General features: G+C 29.8%; 1 protein-coding gene across 11 annotated transcripts in view; it reads left to right on the top strand.

The window, feature by feature from the left end:
- The window catches only part of Rhogef3 (Rho guanine nucleotide exchange factor 3), a 143941-nt gene that overhangs the window by 54630 nt on the left and 77022 nt on the right, over positions 1 to 12289 (top strand). For 3 of the 11 annotated variants that reach the window (XM_083100747.1, XM_083100746.1, XM_083100748.1), the window contains one exon: positions 3038 to 3585. The exons of 7 other annotated variants lie outside the window; for them this stretch is intronic. The gene's annotated coding sequence lies outside the window, so the exon portion shown is untranslated. The remainder of the gene's footprint in view (positions 1 to 3037; positions 3586 to 12289) is intronic. One more of the 11 variants, XM_083100745.1, reaches the window with a different exon arrangement.

Here is a 12289-nt window from a genome sequence, read left to right as displayed (position 1 = left end):
CCGTCATGAAAGGTTATGGTATGATCATTATTCGTCATCACGATGACACGTCGTGACGTAATCTAACGCATTACACTATAATTGGCGATTTCTATTTTCCTCTTTCTTTCAATGTTTGTCTTCTTGCTTTTTTCTTCTTCTCAGAAATGATTCCAAAGGCCTGAACCTACTTCAATGATTAATCGCATGCATATCATCCATGTAAGGTATGAGATTAAAGACATTACGAGCTGTAAAAGGCACATTTATTGCCGTCGTTACAGTTTCAATTAATTTTAGTCCAAGAGTATATGAGTCGCTATATATGAATATTAATTTTATTTCTCATCTCTCGTCCGTTTGCTCGTTAAATCTGAAAGTCTGAATCACGAGTAGTCTGAAAGTCTGAATAACGAGACCAGACGAGCGCGCATCAATAAGTGAGTTAGATACAGCAGCGAATTAGTTAGAAAATATTGTCCAGATAAATTCTTCAATATTTAATAAAGATATCACTTATATAGAAATAAAGATAGCACTCTCATTTCATGTGATAAATATAAATATATCATGTAATAAAATGCATACTATTAGAAATTAATAATACGGAAAAAGACTTAACATTTCTGATATGTAACATCTGACATTTAACATGTCAGAATATGTTTAAATTTATCACTGAATAAGAGATTACCAGCTGCATGCATCATTTTACTAACTATTTATATAAAAACGTTTCAACCTTCATTAACACAACTCGTGATGATTTAATAGAATAATTTCAAATGACTAAATTTGTTTCGCTGTTCAGAATTATGAATTTCAAAAATCATCGAATTAATCATCTGTAATTTATCTTTCAAGTAAAGTATTCGTTTGACTTTATATATAAAATTTAAATATAAATTAAATATAAATTAAATATAAATTTAAATATAAATATATATATAAAATTTTTATATAAAAATATCGAAACTAAATTAAATTAAGAAACTAAGTTAATTAATTGTTTTAATTGTTTAATTTATATCGTCAAATGCAAAATACTTAAACAAAGTGAACTTTAAACTATGTCACAATATTTCCTTAGACGACATAATCTAACGCAGATAAAAAATCATAAATAAAAAATTTCATAAAATTCGCAATTATATGATTTCTAAAATTATTTGAAGGATTATATTTTCGCGGATTGTCGTTTCCAATCACGTTGCGAGGCTAAATTTCATTACTGTCAAATTCGAAGTGCATTCTTTCCTGCAGTTATCTCGATCGTTAGCTAAACCGTTTCGATTGCTTTGTAGAAATTTTGGCGTGAAAATAAAAATTAATTGATGTTTTTCAATGAGAAATAGGAGAGCGGAAACATACCAACCGCGTTCCAGAAAGTTTGTCATTATTATATCATGTGATTTTTGTCACAAAAATGTCGATCACGCGCAGGATTCGTTGTCGATATCACAAAAATTCCATCCGCATCGCTTTCTCTCTTTCAAAACTTTTTTACCGAAATCGTCGTTTTTCCGAGGAAAATGATCATTTCTCAGATTGAAGGTACAAGTTTCGTAAAGCGTCGTGAGAAATAAAAATGGTTTTTGCAATATGTATGCCAGAGGAAATGAGATCAAAGGGATATTTTTATAGCGACTTTGAAAGATCGTAAGTTTTTCGATGGCACATGAAAGTGCCACCGTAACATAAGAGTTTCTTCTTTCTTAGGAAGTCGTAGAGTCATTTCCTTGTCGTAGGTCGATATTTTGTTATCGGGAAACAGTAGTGTCTGATGAAACGATATGGTGGATATCGGGATAAATTACAAACTGACAGCGCACTGAAATCGTTACGATGTTCACGATCTTGTTCATCGTCGTATCCGCTGCGAATTCTGAATTTCTCATGAAGTTCGTTGCACAGAAATTGTGATCCATAAATTCCTACAGCTCGCTATTACTCAAATATGAGTAGATTATTTTGTCAAAAAACATACAAAGATTCTAATCAATTAGATAGATTTGTGGTTTGAATCTCAACTTAATGTGATAAGAGTAGTGTATTTCGGAAAATATAATAAAAATGAATTGTGAAATTTAGTTTTCTTCAAGCTTACTTCGATATATTTACAATTTAAATAAACTTTGCTATCGGATTATTGCGCTAAATTGCATCTAATATTTCAGTTCTAATTTAAACACGATTTAATTATTAGTAATTAAATACATCATTATTATAAAATGATATATATTTAAGATGCTTATACATATAAGGAGAGTTATGCGTTAAGAAAACGAAAGAATAAGGGAAAGAAACGGGTTCGAGGTTTGAGAAATAAGAACAATGTTAAATCCGCGCCGCCTAAATGGCCTTTCGCGATATCTTGTTGAAATGAGCGTGTCTCGACGGACCAATAAAGACTAGCTTTTTGTTTTTCTGTCTTTCGCAATAAAGAGAGGATTTACTCCACGTGTAATCCCTGATTCTGTCATAAATATAAAAACGCGAGAGTTTCGATGTAAACGGAACAGGGAAGAAGACAAATTATAAAAAACAAAGTGATTAAAAGATTTCCAATTGCGCAGATTGGTGTAAAAAACATGAGAAATTTACATAATGCTAGTTTGATGGATTTTTTATCATAAACTTCAAACCACAAAGAAATATATGACGTATGTTATTAATAATATAATGAATCCTTTAACAGATTTATGTGTACTGAAAATCTGATGAAATAGAAGTAGATCCTTGCATCTATAAATTTCTTGCAAATAATTGACTGTATTTATGGACATATTTCATTATAGCAGCATGTAAAAAATATAGGGATATGTTATTATTACCATGTATGTGTATATATCTTGATAGCCTTAAAAATAATTACGTAAATTATAAATCTGATATAAAAAGAATAAATTCTAGAAAATATAAATAATTGCGAAACACATAGTTTAGTTTATATATTACAGTGAAGTAATAAAAGAATAGAAATTAAGAGGCATAGAGGATTTTTTTTTTACGACAATCATTCAACATACACGAATATTATTTCACGTAAATTTTCCAGAAGTTATCGTCCTACTTGAAGAAAGAGACCTTAAATAAAAAAGGTGATCTCTCGACGCAGCGTGCAATAAACATTTTTATTGGAAAAGAAAAAACTTACAAGCGAACTTTTCTAAGAGAAAAGAAAAAGTGAGAGAGCAAAAAGATACATTTTGATAAAATGACAACGGATGGAGTTGTCATCGAATAAACAATTTTATTTGTTCTTGTAATACAGAGCACAACGCTTTTCTCGATAAAATGGAAACTAATTAAGTGAAAGAGAAGATACCGAGAAGCAAACGAATGTCGCGCAGAAATTGTCTGCGGGCTGCGGATTTGCAAGATGAAGTGCATTGCAAGTTCCATCGAGAAAACACGCGAAAATAATTTTGACCGTGATCGCTCGGAGAATCACGCCAGATGGAAGTTCTAAGACACTGGCAGCCGGCGGAATTGCAAGAACGTCAATTTCTTTTATTCTTCTACGGATCTCTAGCGCGCTTCTGAAGAATGGACGAGGCTGGATTCCGTGAACGACAGGTGTGGGAGGAACACCGGAATCACCAGGTAAGAAATCAATGATTGCTCATCTCATAAACGTGCACTTCTCAGTTCTTTGTTTCTTTGTTCTTGTTTCGCATAATCAGTCGAATCGCATTAGAGATGAAAATCCTTCTGGAATGACTCGGATATCGAATAATTCTATGCGAAATTTATTCTTTAAGTCTACTATCGACAAGAAGAGTTTATCTTGGTTTCATGATAGTTAATTTCACAATTATGTCTGATTAATAATAATAATGAATAAAAACTCTCTTGATAAGAAATAATTATAATTTATGCAGGTTGAAGATAATTGTATCTTTATGCATAATATATATCGATACATATTTCAATGCTTAACATTGAGCATGTTGTTTGTGCAGCATTTGTGAGAGGCAAAGAAAATTTTGGTAATTTGTCATGTTTATTATCGCAATTTCAGCCCAAATAGAAAACGAGATAGAAGAAATTAAACCGGCTCTTTTTGTTTTTTCCCACCGTTGCAAGCACGCTTATCCTCGTTTCTCTTGTTAAGCTTTTTTTCTGCGAGTATTTGAGAGAGACACGCGGGAAAGCCGTCGAGTGCCCGAAGAAGAAGCTCGGCATCAGTTGACCTCATTGCACTTTTTTCCGTAATATGTCTCGTATAGTTTTTTTTTTCTTCACTCAGCTTACAAGCAACTAAGGAAAGCGTTTGTTCTCAAACGTCTCCCCTCGCGGAAAACTCCGCCGATTTCCCGAGGACAACGACCTGACGATGGTTGCATTAAACAGGAGATTTATTTTTATCTCCAAGAGAGAGGACATTGTTACAAAAGTAGCGTCAAATTGAAGAAAATTTCATTATGCGTCCGAGCGATGCACTGGATCGAAGTTTCGTCAAATTTTTTATAGGGTATACAAATAGATATACGTACACATACATGCACACAGGTTATACGAGTAAGATTTTCGTGGATGCTAGTATCGATTTCCGTAACACGCGTTACGTCTCGTTGAAGTCGCCCGTTGCACTTTATACAGTTATGAAGTACATTCTCTTGTGTCATCCTGTATCGTCACCTCTCTCATTCTTCTCTTTTCTTCTTTTATTTTTTAACTTTTGAACGTTTCTAGAATTTTTCGAGACAGACTGTCAGTAACGCAATTACAATTTTTGAGAGTTTGATTGTTACTCTAATACATCGAGCTACGCTCTATAAGTGCTTTTCTCTTTTGCACCTTCAATTACCAACAGATTTTACTTTGGTTGATTGTTTCTTAAATGAATTCGTTTTCTACCTAAATTTAATTTCTACCTAGTATAATATATAATGCCAATATTTTAAATTTCCATGTGTTTTACACAAAATATCGAAAATATTTAAAATATATGTGCTATTGTCGAATAAAAGAATCAATATTTTATTCATAAAGATTGAAGATTGAAATCTGTGAACAAAATTCATGAATAATAATTTTATATATATATATATTTTATTTCTTCAATTGTTTTCTATATTACATAATATATAGATATATATATATACATATAATGTAATATAGAAAACTATATATATATAAAATTATAAATGGAATCTTATAAATCTAATTTTGTCGTGTTTTTACAGGTCACCTAAAATAAATTTTTTAAAATCAAAAATAGATATATTATATATAATTATTTGAATATATTATTTAATTATTTAGATATGTTATTTTATTATTTGGATATGTTATATAATTATTTTATATAATATTTATTATATAATTATATTATATAATTATAAGTAATATATATCAAAATAAATTATAAAATAATTTTAAATATATTAATTTACGTATATATAATTTATGTATATATAATTTGATGTTATTATATGAGTTATATAATAATCCGATTCGATCAGTATTTTGTAATGAGAAATAGAACAGTTAATTTGAAACGCGAAAAATTAATCACACAATCAATATGTCACACATCAGACATTCAGTCATGTGAAATATTCAGCGTCGCATCTATGATCATCCACTTCATAAATTTTCACCGGTGCGTTTATTTGTAGAATGAGATTTAATTTGTGCAGCTTCGAGTATTTTGTTTTCGTTTAACGGTTTCTACTGCTACCATAACACGTTGTTAACGAAGGGGCTTGTTTGATCATCACGTGCGCATACCGGCAAATATTTTCAGCTGGTACTTGCAATCAAGCTAATAGTATTTCGTCGCGGTGAGATTCTATGAGAGCTTCCATATAGAAACGCATTACCGCGATGCTTATATATATGTGCAGACAATGTGGTGGGCGACAGTGGCCAATCTCATTACAGTTACGAATTTTTAGTTCACATTAAGCTGCGGCAATGTGCGTACAGTAGTATTCATATTTTGTCCACCAATCCCGTTTATTTCTCGCGAAAATGAAAGGAATGAAATTGTGTGGAGAAAACAAATGGAAAGTTATTTTTAGTATAAAAGTATGCATTTTTTATCTTTCGCTTTTTTCGTCACTACACCTGAAATGAATAATTATTTGCGTAAAAATAGACATATATACATAATACAAACTTTTCAAAATTACCGGGATAATATATCGTGTATTGACGTATAACTAATATAGCCAATAATTCATGTTACACCGTCGTCTTTCAATCACGGATACATTTTTACGAACGATTTACGTCACGACGAAGTTACGGGATTCACACGGGCAGTCGATGTGGCACACGCGGACAGATTTCGCGTGGAACATGCTGTTGACGCGCGTTTGATAAGGACACTTTTCGCCCATTGAGGGCGAATAAAAGCCCGTGCACTGCAACTGTCGTTTATACGTCGCGCCGATAAATTCGAGCGCGTCATTTCTTTTTGTTTGCGTTTCTCATGCATGCTCGTTTATATCGAAATAATGATGCTGTTGCATAACGCCCGGTACTCCGCGTGTACACGCTTGTTTGCTCATGCGAATCGAATTTGCCTTTCCGCGCAATAGATAAGAACACTGCTGCTGGTACAAACCATTTAATCGTACATTCCTCTCATTGATCGTATTTTATGTGTTTCTAAAGAAACGAAAATTTAAATATAATATTAATATTTCTTTCCCACAATTTATGATCGCAATCAATGTTGTTATGCTATATTTGCATCTAGTATGTCATTTTTTAAAAAGAAGGAAAGAAAACCATTCTTGAATGTATTACTTTTCCTTATTTAAAAAGAAATCGCGCGTATTCCATTCATGGAATCAACTTGTAATTTTCTTTGTACCGCGTATGTGCGATTAATTAATACCCACCGTATCCTATAAATTATTTTAAAAATTTAAGTAATGTGAATAAATTATTTCTGGAGATTGAATTTAATTAATTAAATAATATATTATGTGATACACGTACACATATTACGAATTTATAATTAATTGTAACCATTTATAATTATAATTGCAATAACTGTTAAAACTTTTTATGACATATGAAACGTAATCTTCGTATTTCACTTAGTCTTGAGGAAAGAATTGCTAAAATCTCTGATAAAGATGATTAATAACTTTTGGTTATCTTCCAGAGGCATTCTTAGCGTGCTCAAAAGCATCTAACTCAGAAGAAGCATAGTTTCGATTATGCTTCCTTGTAGGGCTCCAGCTGCCACGCGAGCTCGTCAGATGAAGCTTGCAATACAAAGAGCTATTTCAACAAGATGAATGATTATAGTACAGGAAATCCACAATGATATTGTTCCAAATTTTCAAATTTTCAGTTGCTCTCATTTCTTAAAGCTTTATTATTATATTAATATTTTCAATTTTTATAAATTGATAATGATATTTTGGAATTTTCTGTTGAATTAAATTATATTTATTATATTTTTAATAATTATTATTTTTAATAATTATATTTTTAATAATTATTATTTTTTTATTATATTTTTAAAAACGCAAGATTAAGCCTTCAGTGAGTATCGCACTAGCGATATGTAAATAATTGTAATTTTGAATATTGACCTTTTTATCATTATTTTCATGAAATTTTCGCAAAATTCTGATAACTCTTTGGAACAGAATTATTACATAATAAGAGTTGAAAAGCAATATTGATTATCAATTTTGAAATTAAATTCGGACAAATCTAAAGTAAACAAATATTTCTTAAATTCTCTTTAATATACGCATTTATTTTTGCAAATATAATAATTAAAGTATAGAAATTACAAGTTTGATAGTAATTTCGTTTTTTTTATAGGATTTTACATCTGTAACCGTGCACATTTATGGGATTATATTTTACATAAATTTGGGAATTATCTGTGATTAAAAGTTGTACATTTTATTTATTGTTAATTTTATCCTATTTATATATAACGTAAAATTTTACCTCAGTCATATATAACGTTATAAAATAAAATAATTATATATTTTTTAACTATACACAATATATATTTTAATAACGCAATAAAATATGTGTACTTACATATATTTACATAAATTAATATGCACAAATATTCAATTAGAAGCCTATTTGAATATTATATGTTCTTTCAACTTTATTATTTATTCAATGTGAAGCATTCTTTCTGCTCCTGGATATTAATTAATATTATGTCAATAAGTAGAATCTGGATTTATCGAACTTATTCGTTCAGTTAAAAAAATTAAATAAATGACTACAGAATTATTCAAATCAGTGCCGATAGCTTATAATCAAATTAATGCTCTTTAGAAGGATGCATTCGTTCGAGTAATCAGTGCGTACGAACTGAAACATGTTTGCGCGATGCGGTCGCGATCAATACAAAAGAGAGAGAGAGAGAGAGAGGGAGAGGGAGAGAGGGAGAGCCATTTATAATCAAGCCCGAGAGCGAGACGAATACTATTAAACACCCTCTTGTAATAGAGGACGCTATCTTGCGAACGAACTTTGGGACATACCCGAGTTAGTTTGTCGAGAAAAGGAGTTTTCGACAACATCTGCGAGAAACTGATATCTTATGCGAAAACTGCGCGGAAGATTTACGCGTACTTATAGAAAGATGCACGACTAAGAGGTATCTGTAATCTTCAGACATGCGTTTCGCACGCTCACGCTTTTAGTTATTATTTATCATAAATTATGCAAGTAGAATGATGTATATTCACTGTTAGACCTATGTTAATGCATCGCATAAAAAGCGCGAGAAAGGTTTGCATTTTCTGAAAAATATAACATCATGTGTGTGATTAATTTACTACTTTACTGATAGGCAATCTTCTTAATTCTCGATATTGTAAACTGATAAGAATCAATATTACAATATCTGCATAATCCTAACTAATGTTCTTGATATCGCGAGAGACCGTTTCAATATTTGTTAAAGAATTTAAGAGATTATTTTTAAGCTTTTTAAATATTTGAAAAAATTGTGTTTTCATAGCCTAATATAAGAGCCTCCTTCCACAGCTCTGTAATTCATAATTTCTATTTTCCGAAAATATAGATTTAAATAAGATTATAAATAATTTCTTCAATTATGACCGTGTTCAATAAATGCATCTGTTATCTGCATTTATTCGATAAATTCTTTGAGCTTGTATCAGTGCGGCCTGCAAATAGCAATATATTATTATATTTTAAGTCATGCGTATCGTTTATTTGCTATTATTTCTGTTAATATATTATCATTTCGAGTACATTAGCGGTAAACGGGTGTCATGGTTCGTTAAATAAACTAGTTCGAGTGAAAAGCGAGACGCAACCATCCCTATCGGGTCTGTTCTCGAAACTAGTCAGGATTGCAGCCACCGTATCATTTTAACTAAACCGTCGAACTCTCCAGAAACTGCGGATTCGTTTCACGAACTCATATATATACACACCCTTAACGTATTCAAATCGAAGTTGTCACTTCCTATCCCGATTGTGATCGACATGTTACTTTCAACCTCACTTCGTTGTTCTGTACAGCGACGGTTTATGTGTGTATGTGTCGCCATTTTCTTCTATTCTTTTCTATTTTTAAAAATAGTGAGATATCCATGCAATGCGTGTCACTTATGTTAGCTTCAGTGATAAGTCGATTAATTTCTAATCTCTAAAGGCAAGAAATTATTTTTCATTATTTTCTCTGCTATCTTTCTTAAGCTAAAAATCTATAACTACTGCATACACTTTACTGCAAAAGATAGACTTATAATTAAAATTCGATAAAGAGTTTATTACATTAAATAACATTTATATAAAAATTGTTATTAAATTAAGTTAATTTTGAAATTTATTTTTATTTTTTTATTAATAGAAAACAAGTTATAACGCCCACAACTTTTTGCAAGTTCATTATTATTATGTGTTTGTAGATGTAATTCGATTCAAAAAATTGCAGCCGGCATTATTTCAAAAATATTCGCAAAAATTTCTCTCTCGCATCTAACGAATAAGATAAAGATAGATATTTCCTTAGTCTTATATTCGCCTGTATATTCCATGGGGAAATCACTTGTAAAATTGCATAACCAGTTTCGACCCAACTTTAATTTACTATCATGTTCAAACGAATGGGATAAGCATTATGCGATTAATCACTTGCCTAAGATTGCGAAAGAAAGGATTATGATGGTAGCGATTAATATTAACGAATGATAACGTGATGCATATATCTGCAAATACATAAACATTAGTCTTTGCGAATTGAATTACACAAAGAATCAAAGATTGTAGAAATATATAGTAATTGTAAACATAATTTAATTTATTATCGCGACTGATATCTTTTAAATTGCCACGATAAACACACATATCGGCTATTATTTCGCTATTATATAACGTTATTATTATTTTAATGATTATAGTATTTATATAATCGATATAGCTAATATACTATATTATTTATTAATTATAAGTTTTTAATATAAATATTATTTAATAATTACTAGTAGATTTATTAATGTAATCAAATTATGTAATCACAAATTTATCTATTTGTCTGCTTTTTTTCTCTTTTTTTCTTTCTCACCTGTAAATGTTATTAACACTTTTTTAATAGTTGATAAAATTTAAGATAAAGAATAACCCAAATGCTTAATAAAGATAAAAAGCAATAATCTTCACAAATCAATCTTCCTACACAAGAATGACAAAGTATTTTAAATCAATGCCAGTCGATGAAAAGTTAAATGGTATCATGTACGACGATGGTAGCTTCGAATTTTTGCCATCAAGCAACAGCGTCAGTTCTTGAAAAAAGCTGTTCGAAAGTTCTAATAATCCGACGTAATTCGATGGTAGCCGAGCTGGAAGAGCTTTTACGTGATTCATCATGTTCTCACTAACATGTCATTCTTTTTCTCTCTTTTTTCTTCTTTTCTTTCTCTCTTTCTCTTTCTCTTTAAACGCAGATAGTTATGTTCTGACTTATAGCTGTCGCTGTTATTGTATCCACCTATATATATGATAACTCTTGAATAAATCTCCTTTAGTTGTATGCACACCTATGTTATATATTCGCAAATTGTCACTTAAATATTATTGTAATAAATCTAAAAATCTAAAAATTTTCAATTGTTGCACTCATCATAGCTTTTCATATAAAAAAACTTGCAAAGTAGAACTTTTTATCAATTTAATTTTTTATTCGTTTTTTATCGAATATTTGAATTTTATCGATATTTGAAAGTATGTTGTAAGAATTTTACATATCTCAGAACTCTTCGAAAGAAACAAGTATTCGTATAAAAAATAAATTTACTGCTAAACGCGTTTCTTCCTTTGTTAAATTCCGCAGAATTGCACTTGCAATTATCATAACGTTTAAGTTAATCCAAGAGATTATGTATTCGCCATTTCATTGATATTCTATCGTTCGTTGTGAATTGCATATGTATTATCTGTATGCTGCACATTGATCGAATTGATTTGTTCCAGCTAATCAAATTTGTAAAGAAAATGTAATAAATTTTTATATAACAATGACAGAACTTTTTTTGCAATAATATGTTAATTGATAGGTATTATTTACACAAATTTTGTATCAAATAAACTATCTATGTTTAATAAAAATACGAAAAAATTTAAACGTCACTTATCATATTTACTGTTACGATTTCTATTAAGATTTATTTAAGTTCTTATACTATATAACTGAACAACATTAATCCGTTTACTAGATGTGGATGTTTATTTTTAATTAACGTGTCCTGCTTTCGATTTGTTGATTTTCTATACCGAGAGATTTAGGGTTATAGATTAAAGTTCCGAAATATTAAGATTAAGAAGTTCAATAATATTATCATCAAATTATATGAAAATAATATGCAAACATTGATTGTTTGAACAAAAATTTAAGTCTTATGATATTTTTTATAGAATTATATAAGCGAAGTACGGTGAATTTTCTTTAAATCATAGTTACTTATTGCAACGTCTGCAGAAAGATATTCCGCTATACCAATGAATCGTCTCGACTCTTATGTATATTAAGTGTGCAAGTGGACGTAAGATTTTATTCGGTGCATTCCAACATTATAAAGAAAATAAAATAGGAGATTAAAACTTTGATTCTTTTAAGTTTGAACTTAATATTTATGTTTTAAATATAGATTTACGTTTATTCATATGAAATGTAAATGTCTTTATATATTTTTCGTTTCACATTTTATATAAATAATGTTTATTTTTAATATATATTTTTAATATATATTTTTCTTTTATATTTTTCATTGTATTTTAATTTTTATTTATTTATTTTACTGCTTTTAATTCTAATTGTTTTATTCTAATA

This window comes from Camponotus vicinus, unplaced genomic scaffold, assembly GCF_025532165.1.
Source record: "Camponotus vicinus isolate PSW18456_S1 unplaced genomic scaffold, iyCamVici1.0 SCAF_5, whole genome shotgun sequence".
NCBI lineage: Eukaryota > Metazoa > Arthropoda > Insecta > Hymenoptera > Formicidae > Camponotus > Camponotus vicinus.
This window is presented reverse-complemented; position numbering and strand designations above follow the sequence as displayed.